The sequence below is a fragment of the Triticum aestivum genome, chromosome 5D, assembly GCF_018294505.1.
Source record: "Triticum aestivum cultivar Chinese Spring chromosome 5D, IWGSC CS RefSeq v2.1, whole genome shotgun sequence".
Classification (NCBI taxonomy): Eukaryota; Viridiplantae; Streptophyta; class Magnoliopsida; order Poales; family Poaceae; genus Triticum; species Triticum aestivum.
The window spans coordinates 1,089,293-1,110,521 of NC_057808.1; positions in this window are offsets into that span (position 1 = coordinate 1,089,293).

The following is a 21,229-nucleotide window of genomic DNA, read 5'->3' on the forward strand; positions in this document are numbered from 1 at the left end:
GAGCCCCCCTCCCCGCTGCGGCTGGTTCTTCCTTCACTCCGGCGAGCCCCCCACCCCCTGAAAATTGACTGACCCAAAAGTCGATTCAGTCGACTGAAGTGTAGCTAAATCGGAGTAGCATCGCAAGCAAGAGCCAGAGCGAGAGCAGCAGCGCGAGCAAGAGCAATAGCAAGAGCAGACCAGGCAGGGGACCGAGAGCAAGAGCAGAGCAGCAGCGCGAGCGAGAGCTAAAGCAGCAGCAACTCCTACTGATGTGGACGTCGCCGCCGAGGGAGCGACTTCGTGGAGGAAGTGGCCGGCGACGCCGCCATGGATGGAGCCGCGCCGTGTCGGCTCGTGACCGAGCGCCGGCAGCACCGTGAGATCGAATCAAGAAGATAATGCGGCGATTAGTGTACAACCTCTTTGGTGGCGCCGATTAGGCCGCAGCTTCATCCGAGGAAACGGTGATGATGATGCTCTTCCGGTGGTGCAGGTGAAGACGGCGGTGTGGGAATCGAGGTGGCGCGAAAGACGAGGGGAATGTCGGGGCAGCTCCTTGGAGGTGGAGGACGGGGTGGCTGAACCAGCGGGACGACGAGATCGATGACGGATCCTCATCCGTTACGATGGATGAGGGACGTCGAGGTGTTGCTGTGGACGACGTCGTCGGGGAAGAGGCTCCGGCTGGGTGGCGGACGGAGGAGGGTGTGGGGCTTCGTCATGGGTTTTCGCGGCCTCGGTGTACGAATGGGTGGGCGGATGGGATTGGAGTGGGGAACCATGGCTTAGGGACGCGCTTGTCCGAAATGTGAGGTAAGTTACGAAAGTAACCCCACCGATTTGACGCGGTTCTTTTGGTTCAGGGGTACCACGGGCATTTCGCGTGTCGGGATTTCACAGGAGGTGGGAGTTTTCGCGCGCGTTGTAATTTTGGAATAGCAAGGCGCGGGTTGAGATGGAGGGAGTTTTCAGAGCACAACGAGACAAAGATATATCTTAAATATCGCGGGCTAACAAGGCGCGGGTTGAAGAGGCGGGAGTTTTGCAGCATGATAGACAGAGACGCTAGCTTGAAATTTCGGCATAACAAGGCGCGGCTTGAAATTTCGGGAGAACAAGCCTAACGTGTACAAAAAAAAGACTATTTGCACCTCAACACGCACAACACACATACAAACACCATTTTGAGTAGAGTAAGGTACACCTGCATTGCACGCATGAGATTTGGCAACCAAATTATGAATAAATACCACATTATAGCATGTAAGCTTTGAGTCATATATGCATGATGTAGATGTTCATTTAATTCTTATAGTTCATTTCATTCAAAATCATCTAGTTTTTATAAGAAAGCTAATCTATTTTAAGATTCGTTGAATTGTGCGTCGTAAGACATAAAGTAAAAACAAGTAATGGCAAATCACGTAGAAAAAAATTTGGGCAGTTCTGATACGGAAGATTCTAGAACAAAGAAGAAGTGCTTGTGTTTTGATGTTTGTGCATTATGCTTAAGTTCAACCATGGAGTCTTCTAGATTATACATGTGGCAAAATCTGGTGGAATCTAGATGATATCCAACGGCCAGTAGTGCTCAAATTTGCCATCTCTGGACCATCGGATTCGCCTCATCCAACGACCATCTTTCAAAGTTAAAGTTACCCGCACACAATATAAAAATATATAAAATATAATATATATAGGGGTATAGATATAAATATGTGATGCGAAAGCCACCCGTCATCTCCAATTAGAATAGTGTGTCCATGCATGGATGCGACGTGGCCAAACGATGTCTGCCATCGATATCTCAAATTCAAATCAGTCTGACCTTGTTCAATGTGTATACATTACAAAATGCTCGTTTCCAAACCACACCGCACAGATCTCCGTTATATTCATGCATGCATGGGTTCCAAACATCAGGATCTCTTATTCAAATATTTGAATTCAACTTTACATTGATTATGATCTCACCTAGTCTTTTACACCCACACCGTCGTCTTCTCTTTATAATTGTAGCACTAACTTTCTCTCGCGCATGCATGCACACACACTACCAGTCGGCATTATCCATCGCACACATGCAATCTTTTTCTTCAGGTCGGTCTCCCATGAAGGCACGCACCCACACACATACCCTCTCCATCATATCGGGCATTCTTTATCTCTCACGCATGCATGCGCAACGATCGATGTTCCTCTATGTCTGTGTGTATATAGCTAGGTCTTTCATAGTTTTCCACACAAACCGATCAGTCGATATATCCAATGAGGTCTCACCCTCTTTACCACGTCCACATCGATCAATCTATACCTCTCTATATAGGATTAACATATATAGCTAATACACCTACATTAATTAGATATCCAATGTCCCCCTCTCATCATCCATGCCTTCCGCTTCATCTCTCAGACGCACGCACAATGGCGAAGACAGGGGGCAGCAAGGGCCCTACCCCCCCTAACATCACTATATATCGAGGCTAATATGAATGTGATCATTAGACAATTGCTGCTAAAAATGGTTTAAGTTCATGAATTGACCCTCCTCGTAAAGGATTAGCAATGCTTGGCCCCCTAGCTCATTTATTTTTCATGGCTCCGCCACTGCGTGCAACAGCGCATGTTATCGCCCCCTCTCTCTAAATATCGATCTCGCACTTGTGCTCTCCTTCATAGTCTCCCTCCACCCGGCCCCTCGCACCATCTTCTAGCCCCCATCGGATTTTGCCACATGTACAATCAAGCAGACTCCATGGTTGAACTTAAGCATAATGCGCAAACCTCAAAACAACTGTGGTTCTCCTTTGTTCTAGAATCTTCCGTATCATAACTGCCCAAACTTTTTTTCTAGTTGAATTGCCATTATTGTTTTTACTTTATGCTTTACAATACACAATTCCATGAATCATAAAATAGATTAAGGGCTTCTTTGATTCAAAGGATTCTCAAAGGAAGTTTGGAGGTTTCTAATCCTTAGGAATTTTCCTATCTTGGTTGTTTGATTCGTAGGATTGTAAACCATAGGAATTTTTCCATATGATTCATTTACACTAGATTTCATAGGAAACATCCCATCCACTCAAACCTCTTTGAAAGATTCTATGCACAATCAAACACTCGTACAATCCTGTAGGATTCAAGATGACATTCCACTATAATCCCATGTTTTTCCTATTCCCGCCTTTTGGAAATCCTACGAATCCAAGAGGCCCTAGCTTTTTTATAAAAACTAATTGATTTTGAATGAAATGAACTATAAGAATTAAATGAAAGTCTACATCAGGCATATATGACTCAGAGCTTACATGCTTTTTCTTAGGGGAACTTGCCATATTTATTCATAATTTGGTTGCAAAATCTGATGCCTGCAATGCACGTGTACCTTACTAGTACTTCGAGTATGTGCAAAACACGTAAATTAGAATTCCAATGGCACGCTACACAGTGTCTCTCTTACAGTTCATGAAGCCATGTAGCACATGTGGAGGCGTTGTCGCGACCTCCTTGTGTGGATTGATCACATTGACGTGCTGCTGGTTCCAGAAGAATGTACTCGTCCTCCCTGAGCCATACTGTCGGTACATGCACAAAGCGAAGATGTGCACGCACACACTCATTCCCTCGCACGCACACACGGGTACACGGGCAGGCGCAATTTTGTACCAAGATCCACCCCATGTGATAATTTGACGCGTGTAAAGTCGTTCACTTCATTGATGGTCAATTAATACAGCGCATGCAAATTGAGTGGACGTGAGGGCGGAAGAAAGACATTACTACTCCACTGCGCGCATGCGAGTAGTTAAATCATGGGTTGCTAGTAGTACTTCCATTGGTCTCCTTCGTATTTTGTGCCAATTTTTGACAGTAACATAATATTTACGCATTTGAGCAGTGTAGTCTACTTGAAATTTATGTTCAACTAAACTCATCGGGAGCCGTTTCGGGCCTCGAAACCAAAACCATCAATTAATCTTGACCTTGTTCCCATCCCATTCGAAAGCCTGCTCACACCTACTAGTACGTACCAAACCTGAACGTGTTCCCACTATGCAGGTATTAGTACTAGTGCTAGTACTTAGGTTATAAAAAGGGGAACTACCTAACCGAAAATTACTCTACCTTTCCTCCTCATAAGTGCTTCTTCTTCGTCCGTCCTTGCCATGGCCGGTGAGCAGAGCTCTAGGTCGAGAACTAATCATAACAAGGGAGTGGCAACCATGCGGAAAAAAAAGAGAGGGCTCGCCGCCATGCAGAGACCTCGAAAGATCTCTCACGGGCAGGCGATGGCTCCCAGGAGCGCCCTAGCCGCGGAGGCGAACATGCCGAGCCGGCGGCACTAGAGTCGTTATCCCTCGACGGCATGCCCGATCAGCTCAATAAGCACCTCAATAAGCAGAAGGAGTTCATCCAAGGCTTGGTGGAGCTACTGAAGGAGAGCCTCGACGACATGCCCACTGAGCTCAATAAGCAGGGGGAGTTGACCGCTGGCTTGGTGATGCTGCTGAAGAAGAGCATTGCCTCGGAGAAGAAGGCGACCTATGAAATCCTACAACTTCAGGAGGATAAGGCGAAGTTCTGCCACAAGCTCGACCTGTTGAAGGAGAAGAACGCCGGCTGGAAGAAGCTGCATTAGAATAGTAGTTCCTCGATGAAGATGCTGCAGGCCCTCGTCATGGAATAGAAGGAGGAGTTGGCGAAGCTCCGCATTGAGCACCCGGCTGTTGTCAAGGTACGTAATGCGGCCATGGAACAGATGATGAAGGCTCGCGTCGAGAAATCCCGCGTCATGGACAGAATGAAGAAGATGGCGGAGGAGACGCGCAAGGAGATGGAGGTCGTGGAGGCGATGAGGAAGCAGTTACGACTCCGCAGCGAATTAGATCATTTGGGGTGATAATCTTCCATCTTCTTCTGCTCCTATGTTTCATCTTTTGCTTCGGGTGTTTCGCCGCACGTGTCACGTTCTCTGCGAGGCATGAATAGAACAATGCTAACAATGAACTAGCAAATTAGATCATTTTTTATCGCCATATGACACTGGGCTGCCGTGTTTCATGCTCCTCCGTCGTAGTACTACTCCAGTGGAAAACTTGAGTATACCGCACGGTTCTTTGCTCCTCCTCAGGTCGTCGGCACATTTATATGAGCAGTCAAATCACAAGGCCCCGCCTTCCAGCAGAAATGAGCCGTCAAAACACAAAGGCCCTCGTCTCTCGTGAAACCGACCAAGCTAGGCTGCCCCGCCCTCTAGCCTTTTAAAAAATGTATACTTTTGTACAGTAGTAGTATCGATGGATTGCGCCACGGAGCAAAACTTGAAAATAAAAAAAAGGTGGTACATATAGAGAGCGCTCGTCGCCAAATTATGCATATAGTACTATTAAAAAGGCTAGTCACAATAATGGTGTCCAGCACAACCCACCCCTCAAATAAAACTAAGCACCCTAGAATTCTTTGACAAAACTAAGCACCCTGAATTTTTTTGACAACTAAACTGCTGGCTATATGATGTTGGCCATATATATTGTACGTATATAATGTGAAGAAATGAGTGGTAGTACCATACCAACTAAAAGATGAAATGTAAGAAATACTAGTATGTACGTACTGCAGAGTTAAAGTAACGAGAAGAAACATAACATAGTTCTGCTGGGGGCTCAGCACAACACACCCCTCAAATTAAACTAAGCACACCTGAAATTAAACTATGCAACTAATCCGGTAGACACTGCATTAGAACCACCATGAGCAATGACACTGCCACCTTACTCGGACTCCTCGTCCACGTCCTCGACTTCGTCCTTGTCCCTCTTCCTCTTGGCCGATACTTCTTTGCTTGAACCGCACACTTGGCTCTTACTCTTCATCCAACCCTTGTAGATATTGAAACGAACGTAGCCATCCATTTCAGCGTAGTGGATGCGGTCTATATCTAGTACATTCCGCTGCCATGCATGACGATGAAACGTGTGATGAGGTTTCTCCAGTTTCCCGTACAAAGGATGAACTATGGCTCTTGCCAGGGTCAGCATTGAAGGCTGGACACTGGAGGGCAGTAGCCGATTCTTCTGGAGGTCGAAGGGGTTGCCTACAATGAGGCCTATCTGACCCAGGACTCTTTTGTCGTTCGTAAAGTCTACAGTAACGAATTTGACTAGGTTGCTCTTGAGGAAGTTCTTAAAATCCAGGCATTCAACATTGGCATGGCATATATGGTAGACCAAGCATAAGTCATGCACGCAAACCTGGATTACAGCGGGCTTCTTCTTCTCTTCCAACTTTAGATCCTTCTCTCGTCCCAGGACTGTGGTGTACTCAACATCTAGCCCAGCGACCCACTCATCATTTGAGTTTTCGAACATGCGTCTGAAGCGAGCAAGGCATCCTTTCACCGTCGCGGAAGAACGGGTGTAGATGACGTCGAACTCATCGCCGGTGATGGTTCTAACCTTGTACTCACCGCCGATCATGGAGACTTGGGACGCCATGGATTTGGGAGGAGGGTTAGGATTAGTGGAACTGCCGTAATGTGAAAGGACGGGACGACTAGGAGCGAACCGCCGTAATATTAAAGGACGTGCGGGGACGAGTAGGAGCGAACTGCCAGCGTGCGAACGGCAGGGTAGTGGCTTTCCATTCTCCCATGATACGGGCTTCCGGGAGCCCTTGGATCTGAGATCGAACGGTTGCATGGTGTGATTCTAGACCTATGGGTGAATATCCTATCCTGGAGGGTTATTCTGCAAATTTTCAGCAACTTAGCATGCGACCGTTCGATCTCAGATCCAAGGGCTGCCAGCAGCCTGTATCATGGTCGCACCTGCCACGACCGTCGCGTCGCTCGCGCGGTCATGCCCTTGGAGATTTAACACGGTGCGTTAGGATATCTGATGTCGGCATGTCATCACTTAGTCACTCATACTACAACAAGGTTAGCTATAAGGTTGGCTATAAGTGTATTTTGTTACTTCTCTCTATCTCTTTCTTCGTAGTAGTATTTATTGCATTTGCCAAGGAGTGACCTCTTCCAATGAAATGGTGCTTTAGATGAGGTGCTAAGGGCATTAAATGGCTTAGCAATCAAGTCACCAATGCATAGGTGCTTATTAGTTTTTTGTTGCTAAGTTTGCTTCATTTAATTAGCTATAGACTCAAAATTGTCTTTTCACCTAGGTACACACGCTTAGCACCGTTTCTTCCTTGGGTCACCAAACTTTCCACATCAGACTTTTTGCCTATGTGGCAAGCTTAGCACCTGTAGGAGCAAGTAAGTACTACAATAGTGGACTATAAGCCCGCTTTACATGGCATTTTTGCATATGTGGAGGAAAGAGGCAAGGAAAAAGTGGAGAAGTGGACTCTCACGCAAGAGCCAGCCTCTACTACATGGTGGAGCATTGGGAGAGGCACCTGTATGGAGGTGGTCAGGAATCGGGAGACTCACGCCGGTCGTAGCACCGCAGTTAAATTGATAATGGCAAGTCAAATCATGGGCCCCCCCTGTCCAACAGTAACTCGCTGTCAAATCACACAGCCCTACGTTTGCAGCAGCCTACTCCCTCATCTTCTCGCGTCTCTGTCGAACCGACTAGGTGGAACTGCCCCGCCTACCACACAGGAAAAGCCCCGCCCTCGACTTTTAAATAGTACAGTATACTAATTTTGTATCCATGGATTGTGCCATGGAGCAAAGCCTCTAGAAAACGGCGGTATACATGTACGGAGTATACAGCACGCCCGTCGCGTTCACGTCACACCCCAGACGGTCGGTCAGTCTGGCACGCTGCTCCCTGAATGGAACGCGCGTCATATTGCGTTTGCACACACATGTGGGACCGCAATTGAGAACCGACCATAGGCACACTCCCGACCCTGCAAGTCGGGTGACTTAATAGAAGAGGGAGACGAGCGATAGTACTAGAGAAGTGTTGTACTATGTTGGTGCCTGGACGATCCCTGCAAGACACGGAAGATCAGTTCGTCCATGCATGTGACCAGACTCCAGCAGACACGCCTGGATTGGCTATCGTCTACATATCGTGCAGGATGTGTTGTACGGGGCTTTAGTTCTGGTGAGAAATCTAAAAAAAGGTTTCTTGTCATCTCACAAAATTAGGTGTCATGTGCTTCAGATCACTGCGAGGGTTAAACAACGACAACTGAGTTGGGCTAGTCATTGGGGGCACATGCACGAAGACTACTCGGCTGCCATCTAGGTCAAGCCGGCTATGTTAATTAGGACATCTATCAACGGACCCCTTTTCTACGAGTTTATCTTTAATTTGAGCTTTGTTCCTCATCCAGTTTGTCCGTCGGGATTCATGTTGTCTCCTCTGGGCAGTGAGGTTATGATTTCTTGTCATGTGGCATTTTTTCGTGTTATATGTTATAATCCGGTGCTTCAGATCAAAATGACGACAACTGCGCCTCCGGGCCACGTGCATGAAGACTTCTCGACAGTCATTGACGAGGTCAAGCCGGCTCCGGTAGACAAAAGAAAACTAGTACTCCACTATATAGGCAGGAGCCTCCGCGCTTGCTTGCTAGTGTTGCTCTCTTCACACTGTCTCGTCCTCTCCAGATCTAAACACGACAGCGGTGGCCACTCTGTCTCTCTCTCTGCTCACCGCTGATCATAGATCCAGCCGGATCCTCTTCGCCGGGGAAGGTGAGAAGGTGCAATGTTCATGCGGTCGTCCTCGGCGATAGCTCTTACCCACTGCTGGCGCGTCCCGATCAGCCTGCCTTGCCGTTCTCTCCCAAGCACCACTGGCAAGGGAGGGCCTCTGACCCCTTCTTCCTTGCTGCCGTAGTGTGGCCAGATCCGGCCTCCCGCCGCCCACCTAGCGAAATCCCGGCGACCATCAGGTATAACTTCCTTCGAAACCAGCTTTGCTCTACTTCCCGAGCACCTGACATCGCTGCATTTGTATCTTTTACTATTTCTCAGGCCCCCTCGTAGATAGGATCGATCGGCTGTTTGAAAACCACCTAATTTTTTACGGTTAAGAAGTAAAAGTAGTTCATGCACTCGAATCTAGTACTACTTGGTTCAAACAAGGAAGAAAGGGGGTGGGGGTGGGGGAAGATTTGTTACCTGAATCTAGGACTTGGTCGAAAGAGGAAATAATGGGGGCGAAAAGTAGCAGAGACTGGCTGTCCAACTGGTCTCTAGGTCTAATAGGGAAATAAAGGGAAACGCAGTACAAACTCAATATAAACCCGATCTATTGGTTGAAAAAGGAAAGAAAGTGGGGACTGGGGGACAAGTCAACAGAGTAAGTCTAACACTAGATTTGCTAGCCTCACATAGCATAAGGTGGCTATACCGAACAAAAATGGGACCAACCCAGATATCCTGTTCTGATGTTTGTTGCCCCGAGCCACTCTTATGTAATGCCACTGGTAAAATGTAGAAGTCGCACTGTTAAAAGTAAGGACACGTTAAACCAATGTTGTTTTCAATGTAATGCCTCCAGTGATATGAATCAATGGCACTTCTTTACATGTCCTGCTAAATTTCCCATTAAGATAAGTTGGTTCTTTTTGTTAGAAATGCAACTATCCTGGTCCGCCTACTCTCCCGTGCCCAAAGTAATGTCGTATTTAACGATTGTCATAGTTAATCCTAATGCCCACACTAATATCTAGCAATGCCACTGCTTTAGATATTGCTACTGTCCTTGTAGGATTGCCATTCAGATAAGGAACATGCTTCTTTTCATGTGATGCATGTTTCATCACTTGTTAGTCACCCTCCTTTCCACCTTTTTTGTGCAAACAGAGATATACATTTCACGCTTGATCTTAGTTGAACTGCACAAATGATATCCAAATTATAGTTGAACATTCCAGGAGCTTCACAACCAACCTTGATGTCGATCAAATTTACTGCAACTAATGAAGAAGAAGCTCTGTGGGATTTCGTTTTCTGATGGAAATGGAACCGGGGCTGGAGCCCTTTTCTTAAAAAAATGAAGAAGAAGCTGCTAGCTCACGGGACATTGCTTCATTTTAGGTGAACTGCACCAAAAGGTTCCATGAATTGAATCATCCATGTCGGTGACTGAAAGAGTTAGCTTCAGCATCCCAGTCTAAGCACCCCCGGCCTCCATCCTTGCGAAGCACGGTACACCTCGTTTGCCACCTGCTCGACCCTAGTGTCGCTGATAAAATGAAGTAATAATACAGTTAAAATAGAGCGAGTGTCCTCTCTATCATTTCATTTCCAATTTAGACAAAGAAAGTGCTTCTCTTTGTTAATGTATGTTTCATCAACTAGTCCCATTGTTAATGTTTAAGCGTTTGTGCAAACTGGGGTGCTTAATTTTAGTTGATCTGTACAAAAAATAGAGATTTGAATGTCTCAAGGCGCCTCCTTGTACTACCGCTGTACACTGATGTTCATCAATGGCAGAAGGTGTATCTGGGAGACTTGGGGCAATTTCCAGTATGAGGCGTACCGTATGAGGCGTCGCAGGGCCCATCTCGCCCTCGCAGCACGGCAGACTATGATACTATCGCAATATTTTCTTCTATTTATTTTGTGTGTTTCATCAACTAGTGCCACTATAATGTAATCACGCTTTTTCATTATCTGTGCAAACAGGGTTATTCAGCTGCATTTTGGTGGAACTACACAAATGTACGTATGGAACCGGCATATATACAGAGTGCGAGGTGTGCCAAGTAAAAATTACCGACACCAACCAAGCTGCATGCATGCATTGGCATCCACCACCACCAGTGGGATGTGTGGCGCTCTCTGTGGACGGATCTTTCTCGACAGCAAATCCTCTAACCAAATACTAGTAGCTTATATTGGCAATTTTCTAGGGAGTACTCTTTTCTGAAAGAAGCACCAATCTATTTTTCTTTATTTGTACACTGTGTCACAACTTTGACCCAAAGGTACAGAGCTATTTTAGGGTGATTGGCGTAGTACTCGGAGACTGATTGTAAGCATGATTTTCATAAGCTGTCACACTGATTGTCAGCATGAGCAGGTGGAAGATTAGGTTAGTGTGAAGCTTACCATAAACCCTACCGCCGCCGTTGAAACGAGGCGAGCGTCGAGGGAACCGTGGAGAACGGCGAGGAAGCGACGCCGCGCCATTCGGCCTCCTCTTGCAGTGGGAGAACGAATACTCATGTGGCTCCGGCTGGCTCTGCACCCTCATGAACGACACACCATACTCGATCGTTTCGTTAGCCTCTGGGTGCTCGACCTTCGACCTGTACGCCCACCACCTCCGCCTGACTGTCCCCTCGGGCGAATCTGTCTGCTCCATCGCCCAGAGGAGATACTCGATGAACTCGGAGGACTGCGGCATGACTGCCGCCGAGGAGTACATGTACATCACCGCCCTCATCGCCTCCGTCTTGCTCTTTCGCATACATTGCCACATGGCCCTCACCGTCCTCGAAATCTCCCACTCATTGTCAAACCAAGTAAGGATCTCCTTCAACCTGGCTAACTTTGTCTGGTCACTGCCGGCGAGCTGCCTGATTCGCTGCTGCATCCTCTCCATAGATGTCCTTCTAAGTGGTTTGGTGCTAGCTTTGGAAGATGGGAGGAGAGACGGTGGTCTTGCAATAGAGAAGAGGGAGAGGCGAGACGGTGGTTTGGAATGGAGATGATGGAGAAGAAAGGAGGTGGTTTTGCAATGGAGAAGATCAGAAGAGGGAGAGGCGAGACGATGGTTTTGGAATGGAGATGATGTTGAGGAGAGGAGGTGGTTTTGCAATGGAGAAGAGGGAGAGGAGCGTGCGACAGCGATTTAGGATTGGACGAGAGGGCCGGCTGGCTGTGACTGGATCAAAATCAAAATCAATTTACCCTTCAATTAAGAAAGTGACCCCACATTAACTAGTCTCCCTTTTATTTTGGGTCATAATTGACCATGATTTTCGCACATAAAATATATGTTATACGTTGCAAAAATAATATAATTTGAAAGTACATTCAGATACGAACCAAACGATACAATTTTTGGTGACATGCATTCATATTTTGCTTTTCAAATATAGTACGTGGTCAAACTTTGACCCAAAATACGCAAAACAAAAAAAATACTTGCAAGACCAGCGCCGCTCTTACGCTCTTCTCCTCTTAAACCACCGCCGCTCCTCTCCTATTCCTATCTAAATCCAGCGTTGCTCCTCTCCTCTACCATTTCAAAACCACCGCCCCTCCTCTCCTGTTCCAGTCCAAAACCAGCGTCGCTCCTCTCCCGTTCTAATCCAAAATCAGCGCTGCTCCTCTCCTCTTCCATTCAAAACCACCGCTCGCGAGTGAAGGTGCTGTGGAGAAGTAGATCGATGGAGGAGTACAACCGATACGTGAGGATCGCAGACAGCGACCCTGTGAAGCTAGCTAGGATGTTGGAGATACAGTCTTGGTTTGACAACAAGGACCAACTAGAGGCGACGGCGACATCCATGGCCAAATATCTGCAATAGAGCGAAAAGGCGGCGATACTCCCGGAGGGAGTCGCGCGGGAGTACAGAGCTGCTCCTCTGGGCCATGGAGCAAACAGATTCACCGAATCCGACTGTGAGGGAGCGGTGGTGGGAGTATTGATCCTGGATGGAGCATCCACCGGAGATTGAAGGATCGAGCATCTATAAGGTGCCATTTGTGAGGGTGTCCTGCCAGAGCGAGCCGGTGGAGTCTTCGTCGACCGAACCCAACTGCAAGAGGAGAAAAGCAGTTGGCCCGACGACGCTTCCCCGGCATCCTCTCCCTCGCTGTTCACATCGTCTCACGGGGCGGTTGTCTTCCGCCGAGGAATAGGAGGGGACTGCCCCCCCCCCAGCGCAATAGTCAGGCAGGTTGTGAATTGTCAGGAGGATCTTAGGGTTATCAGTATTTGCAGGTTGTGAATTGTGTTTTGTGTTGTGTATTTTGAGAGTACTTTCAGATATGAATGTCTTTTGAATTTCAAATTTGCAGTATTGAGCATATGAAGTATTTTATGAATTCTAGAGATCTATTTTTAGCACTTAAAAAATGTAGTTTCATAGGAGTATAAAAGTGTAGACAATGTGATTCTTAGAGAACAAACTGCAAGTTTCATTTTCAGATAAGAAACTGCAAGTTCAGTTTCAGATAAGAAACTGCAACTTTCAGAGGCAGAGCATTTATATTAACACGGCCTTTCCAAACAGGGTTAACATCATGTTGGAAGTTTTATTCATGGTCGAAAATGGAACTACCAGCCAGTTAACATCATGCTGATCAACATTCATGCATAGCACATCTTCATATGATGCACAGTCAAAAAGATATGCTATTTTCAAAATGCCCACACAATGTCGAGTGTGCAAAACACAGAGAAAACGAGGGACGAAGTTTTGGCAAGTGTTGGACGTGATGTGCGTAGATGACAATAAGGCATTGGCAAAAAAAATGGAGATATTTTCCCTGCACAGGTGGAATCGAACCCGGGCGGAACAGCTGTCGGGTAGTGTCACTTGGCCACTAGGCTAGTTCAGTAGTTTCGTTAATAATAAGGCACTTCCTCAGGTGGTCGGATCCCCTCCTGCGCCTTTGTGCGCTCGCCGCGACGCCGCTGTCTGCCATTGTGAACATGCAGAACAAACGAGAGGAATCTTGAGACGACTGTACGTGGAGGGGTGGACAGTCGGGACCCAGCAGGTCTATGGCCGTACGCAAGCAAGTGCCTCATCGAAAAAATACTTCCTCCTAATGCTATACTGACGTTGGGGCCCACGGGTTTGTCAACATAGTTACATATTTTTAGGTGCTTCAACGTAGTTACTATAGGAGATAAATTCACAACGAAGCCGAGGAGCTGGCAGGTATCATTTATTATCACTGGGGCAGCAAGTATCAGCTGGGTTTGGGCTGCCCCGTCTAGGCTTTCTTTTTTAACATGCGCAGCCCACGACCTCGGATGGGAGGTCCATAGTCCTGTTTGTATTTTCTTGAGGGACGTCATGTATCGACCGACCTATGGACCTCCCATCCGAGGTTTTAATTTCCTGAAATATCGTCAGCCCAATTTATGTATTTTTTTGAAGAAAACGCAGAGGTCTATTCTATTTTTCTATATAAGAATAGGAACGCCAGGTCCAACTTATGTTTCCCTTCTAACTATATTATATATATTGAAATTATTTTATATGCTATTACATATTATTTTTATCGTCATCATATATTTAACAGATACTTACATATGTAAGAAAACAATATCCCACATCTTATTAACTTATAAAAATAATTTCTTAACAATAAAATCCTAGATTGTTTTGGCACGAAAATCCTAGTGATTGTGTACAAAAGCTTGGTAAGATTTAAGGACAAATGTAATAATATCACTTATTATTTAAATATATTTATAACAAAATGCTCAGCCCCTTTTTATTTTTTGATAACATTGCTGGCCCAACCCTACATTATAATTAGAATCAGCCCAGCAAAATCGTGTATTTCGAGAAAGTGCAAATGGCCTGTAATTTTTTAGGAAAAAAATAAATGGGTCGCATGGACGCTACATTATTTGTTCACCCAGCCCAGCTAATGGACTGTAATTCAAAAAAAAAAGATCAAATTGACTGTAAATTCTACCGCGCAAAAAAAGACTGTAAATTCTGAAAAATGGGTTGAATACGTGCCACATTTTTGGAGGCTGAAATGTGGGCTAATAGGTCGAAGCCAATGCAAGTCGTTGTCAATTTAGTCAACAAATGATTCTGACATGTTGGCCGTTGGATTTACATCCAACGACCGGCATCCATCTTGAATCTCTCGTCTTCTTCCTCCAGCGCCGTCGGGACGACCTCCAGCCTCCTGCTGCTACCAGCTCTGCTTAGCACGCTTCGCTGTGAAGCGCTACTCCACCGTTGGCCAGGCCATCCGACTGCCGAACCACACCGCACTAGAACCAGTTAACCCTCGTACACCTCTTCGTCTGCGACTCTACTCCCGCATCTTCCCATCTCCGGCTCGTTGCTGTCCGGGGCCTCGCCACCGTCCACCACCTTGGATGCGCTCGGCGCGGCGTGGTCAACATGGTCAACGAACGACACCATCGGAAGTAGACTGTGTGTCGAGAGGCTGACAGCTGGGTCCACGACCGCACACAAGGAAATGCCTCATTATTACGCGCAAAATAATGATTCCTTCACCTGATATCTGGGACCCACCGGAAGGGCCTCTGTATTTCATGAAAAAAACATGCCCCCCGCTGACAGGTCGGACCCACCAGCTATCTTCACACGCAAGGAAGTGCCTCCTTATTATGCACACAAAAATGAATACTCCCCCTGCCAGCTAGAACCCAGCATAGTGGGAGGGTGTCTTGTGGGCCTTCCAAGTTGACGGGGACGGAGGGCTTTGTCAACTTAGTGAATATGAACGATTCTAGCTCCTGTTACCGTACGATGTTCATCCAACGGTCGTAGTGCTTCTTCAACCTCTGGTCTTCTTGCTCCAGCCGCCCAAACCAGCGCCGGTGCCGCGTGCTCCTGCCTCCCGTGGCCGGATGTGATGCCGCGGAGGCCTCACCGCCCCCTACTACTCCCACCGCTGGCCAGGCCATCCCTCTACTCACCCACACCCCCTGTTATTCTGCGGCGACGGCAGCCTCACACCGCAGCCGAACCAGTGAACCCTCGTACTCCTCTCCGCATGGGCAGCCACTACCGTGTCTTCTCCGGCTCCGCGTCGTCCCCTTCCTAGGCCTCGCTGTCGTCCACCGCCCTGGTGCTCTCGGCGCGGCGTGGTCAACATGGTCAAGGAACGACTTCCATCGGACGTGGACTGTACGTGGAGAGGCTGACAGCTGGGTCCACCGCCGCAGCACGGAAGTGCCTCCTTATTACGCGGAAAATAATGATTCCTCCACCTCACAGTAGGGACCGACCGGATGGGCCACCGTATTTCGCGAAAAAAAGATTTCCCCCCTGACTGCTGGGACCTACCAGCTACATCTTCGCACGCAAGGAAGTGCGTCCATATTACGGGCAAAAAAAATGATTCGCCCTGACTCCTGGAACCCACCAGCTATATCTTCGCACGCAAGGAAGTGCGTCCGGAAAAAAAATGATTCGCCCCCCTGACTGCTAGGACCCACCAGCTACATCTTCGCACGCAAGGAAGTGCCTATCAGTCGGGACCCACCTGGTCAAAGCATACGTAGCATTGTCATTCTGGTCGCGAACGTGTATGTACATACTGGTCGATGTAGAGGCGTGCACATGTCGTAATAGAGCTGCACACGTAGCATGTACACGTACGTACAACGGCCAGTGTGCAAGAAAGAAAATACGGCCACGTACGTACATACGGGCGGGGTCTCGAACGCCTACTCGCGCATACGTACGGCCAGGGCTCGTGTACATGGCTGGGTCGGAACGGAGAAACAGCGTCATCGTCATGTTCATGGGGAGCCAACCGGCTGGGTCGGAATGGAATGCGTTGTCGTGTTCATCGGGAGGGCTTGGACGGAACAGGCGATGGAAACGAGGCCTGGTGTACCGCAGAACGGAGGAAACGGCCTTGTTTTCGACCGGCCACGTTCGAAACAGGATCCTGTTCATCATGAGGGGTCTGGCGTACCGCAAAACGGAGGAAACGGAGTTGTGTTGGACCTCCTACGGTCGAAACAGGGTCCTGTTGATCGGGAGGGGTATGGCATACCGTAAAACGGACGAAACGGACTTGTGTTGGAGCGCTACGGTCGAAACGGGGGTCCTGTTCATCGGGAGGGCTGTGGCGTACCGCAAAACGGGACTCCACGGGATATTGTTCATCTCCACCGTCGACCTCCTCCAGCCTCCACGGGCTACTGTTCATCCACCGTCGACCTCCTACAGCCTCCACCTGCGACTGTTCATCCACGGGCTCCTGTTCAACCACCCCTCCACGGGCTACTGTTCATCCACCCCTATCCACGGGCTCCTATTCAACCACCCCTCCACAGGCTACTGTTCATCCACCCCTCCACCGTCTACTGTTCATCCAGCCCTCCACGGGGTCGTCCTGTTCATCCAACCCTCCACGGGGTCCTGTTCATCCAGCCCCAACTGGCTCAATCGATCGGGGTCCTGTTCATCCAGAGGCAACACCACGGGGTCCTGTTCATCCACCCCCACCGCTCACTGTTCATCCAACCCCCCCCACCACAACGCACTGTTCATCCAGAGGCAGCATCAATCGACTTCAGTTAGTAGTAGTAGTGAAGGAATCGCTCGATCGGGTTCAGTTAACAGCCATCGATCGATCGCTTGGGTTCAGTAACGCGTAGCCTGCAGTGCAATCGCTCGGGTTCAGTTAGAGCCCAATGCCTCGCTCGGGTTCAGTTATAGCCCAACGCCTCGCACACACGCGCGTACGTGTACGAGAGAAGTGCGCATCGCTCGGCCCCCGATCACCCACCGTAACTGGGAACTCCCAAAAAATTTCCTCGCCCTCGCTTCTACCATGGTTTTTTCCGTCATGGACGACCCAAAGAATGTCTTGCAGCTGCGTCTCCGGCCCACCCAGGACGAAAAGCCCATTTCCTGTCATGATTTTTTGTCATAGAAGTAGGAGCCCACCACATCAATGATGATATCGGGTTTTGTCACAATTATCATCATAGAAGTGTCATAAGTATGACAGAATTTTTTTTCGTTCGACCCAAAATATCACGGATGTGTCTTTTTTGTAGTGGATGCTACGGTGATACGAGCTTTGAGGTCGTGGGATATGGGATCCAAGGGCATTTGAGTAGTTTTTGTACAAATTGTGTGCAATTCTCAAACTCATTAAGGTTTCCTGTAAAAAATATTATGACATCCTGTGAGCTGCTATATCTCAGATCTACAAGCTCCAAGCAACTCGTATCAGCATATAGCATCTAAGGTGTGGGGGCACATGATATTTGTTGGGGAACGTAGTAATTTCAAAAAAATTCCTACGCACACGCAAGATCATGGTGATGCATAGCAACGAGAGGGGAGAGTGTTGTCCACGTACCCTCGTAGACCGACAGCGGAAGTGTTATCACAACGCGGTTGATGTAGTCGTACGTCTTCATGATCCGACCGATCAAGTACCGAACGTACGGCACCTCCGAAGTTCTACACACGTTCAGCTCGATGACGTCCCTCGAACTCCGATCCAGCCGAGTGTTGAGGGAGAGTTTCGTCAGCACGACGGCATGGTGACGATGATGATGTTTCACCGATGCAGGGATTCGCCTAAGCTCCGCGACGGTATTATCGAGGTGTAATCTGGTGGAGGGGGGCACCGCACACGGCTAAAATATCGTATATCAAAGTGTGTTCTTAGGTGCCCCCCTGCCCCCGTATATAAAGGAGCAAGGGGGAGGCCGGCTGCCCTAGGCGCGCCAAGGAGAGAGGGGGAGTCCTCCTCCTAGTAGGAGTAGGACTCCCCTTTCCTAGTCCTACTAGGAAAGAAAGGGGGGAAGGAAAGAGAGGGAGCGGGAGAGGGAAAGGGGGCTGCGCCCCCCTCTCCTAGTCCAACTAGGACTCCCCTTGGGAGGGGGTGTCACGACCGGTTTTTCAATAAAATACTTATTGAGAGACCAATCCCTTTTACGGACCAGCGAGGAAGAATTCCTTCTCACTGGTAGACAATATCTTGGTCACAGAAGAAAAATACCAGGAGTACTAAATATAATACAAGGTTGAGCAGAGACTGCCCAACAATTTATTACATGCACGCCGCTAAAACAAGACGGCAGATAGGGTGGCAAACTACTAACTCACGATAATGACGGCGGTGGAAATATCATCGCGAAGCGAGTGATATGATTCCAGAAGACTACAACTCTTCGAGCGTCGGAGTGAGGCTCGAGAAGACTTATTGCGGGTGGTGGAAGCGTATACAATACAAGTGACCAATATCCGGGATCGTGCAGGACTGACTGGGACTCCTCTAGGCATCGGACGCGCTATCAAACTCTTCATCCAAGAGATTGCCTTCGTCAACATCTGGCCAAATCAACAAGCCAGGTGAGTACTATGAAAGTACTCGCAAGATAGCTCGGACATAAGGTATAACAAATGTAAACATGAAGCACATGAACAAGTTAACCAGTGCGATCAGACATAGAGATAATAAATACTGGGTGCAAAGCGAGGGTCTGAATGATGCCTCGAGCGGAAACTGCAGAATATTAATACGGGTACCAAACGAGTGTCTGAAAGACTCCTCGAGCGGAAAATGCGAAATAATAATACAGGTGCCAAACGAGTGTCTGAAAGACTCCGCGAGCGGAAAATGCGGAATAATAATACAGGTGCCAAACGAGTGTCTGAAAGACTCCTCGAGCGGAAAATGCGGAATAATAATGCGGGTGCCAAACGAGTGTCTGAAAGACTCCTCGAGCGGAAAATGCGGAATAATAATACAGGTGCCAAACGAGTGTCTGAAAGACTCCTCGAGCGAAAATTGCGGAATAATAGTGCGGGTGCCAAACGAGTGTCTGAAAGACTCCTCGAGAGGAAAATGCAGAATAATAATGCCACAGTCGGGCGTCGAGGCGACACAACATAAAGGGCTTATATTTAAAGTAAGAAACAAGTACACGCCACAGTCGGACGTCTGCACGACGTCACATAAAGGGCTTATATCACAGCTCAATAATACAATCGTTCGGGAACATAAATTATCACAAGCATGCGACAAATATAAAGTTAGTCCATCCACAGGAATAACAATAAAACTAGATTTACCACTTGAGCTTGTTCACCGGGGACAAGTTTTTCACACGGATAGATATGGATATAATGTTTACACTACTTGATCATGGATATGATGATTTGGAAAGAATTGACTCTGCAGAGTTTGTACTTAACCACAGCCAACGGATTTCAGTAGTCACGGGGACTAGTTCCGTCTACGGTGTTTTGGAAGAAACACATCTAACCAGTACACACCCAATTCAACCATCCGAAACCAGGGATCACCCTCGGCATCGTTCAAGAAAAACCTTGAGACGGGGAGGCTACAACCTCGCGTAGCATGGGATCAAATTTCTATACGCGCGCTTTAAGGGGGTGCCCCCCCTCTCGGTCCCAACCGGAAACACCCATGCCCCCTGACCGGATGACTGGCTTTAATCCTGGGCCAAGGTACCATCATCCCGGCCTCTCTGTTTGGTGTGTACACGGAAAGAGGTTACCAACTTACTAAACCGCATCCTGGCAATGAGACATGTGGTAGCACGGAAGGGGGAAAGAACGATAACGTGGCTCCAACCATGTTAACGTCGGAGAAAGTTGGATGACGCAAGGCTGGTATGCTACAACAGTACCACCTTGCTGCCCTTCATGTCACCACATGATTTGGCCATCTCTCATCAGAGATCATCGCAACTTTGGAACATGCGGAAAAAGAACGATAACGTGGCTCCAACCATGTTAACGTCGGCGAAAGTCGGATGATGCAAGGCTGGTATGCTACAACAGTACCACCTTGCCGCCCTTCATGTCACCACATGATTAGGCCATCTCTCATCAGAGATCATCACGACTTTGGAATAACCGGGTAGTTGCCTTACCAGCAACGAGGTATTTACCGACACTCATATGCCACGCACAAACTCTCACGCAAACATGCAAACCACCTGTCATATCAAATGTTCAAAACATGCTTGCCTGGTTCGGAGAAGTCGGAGTCTAGCTCGGCGAAGTTCGCGGCTCCGTCACCTCTCCCGGAACCTACGGCAATCACGAAACGGGTACTAACGTGAAAACCAACACATGCACAGAAACTTTTCCAAATATTTTTAAAATAAATCCCATAAAAAACTAGACAAAATTTGAAGATTGTCAGAAAAACAATCACTCAAAAATACCTTTTTATTAAAAAGTTATAAAGGTTTCTGTCCAGGGACTTATCTGTAATGAAACAGAAAAGTTCCAGGGTTTTAACTGAGAAAACAGAAAACGCTTCGGTTGGGAATGCGCAAGCGCAAAGGAGAAAACGTATTTGCCCGAAGGCGCCAATAGAAAACGGTTCGAAGGAGAATAGAATAGAGGCTGACAGGCGGGGTCCACCTGTCAGGTTTAAAAAGCTCGCCGGCGCCCGAAGACTGCGGTGGACGCCGGCGTCGAACCACGGCGAGTTAGGAGAAACGGAGGGTACCAAGAGCTTCAGCGTCTTCTTCCGCGTCGGTGGGTGGTGGACTCATCCAACGGGGAGAACCACGTCGACGGCGATACTATCTGCAGCGGACGGCGGCTCGGGTGAGGATGGGGAACT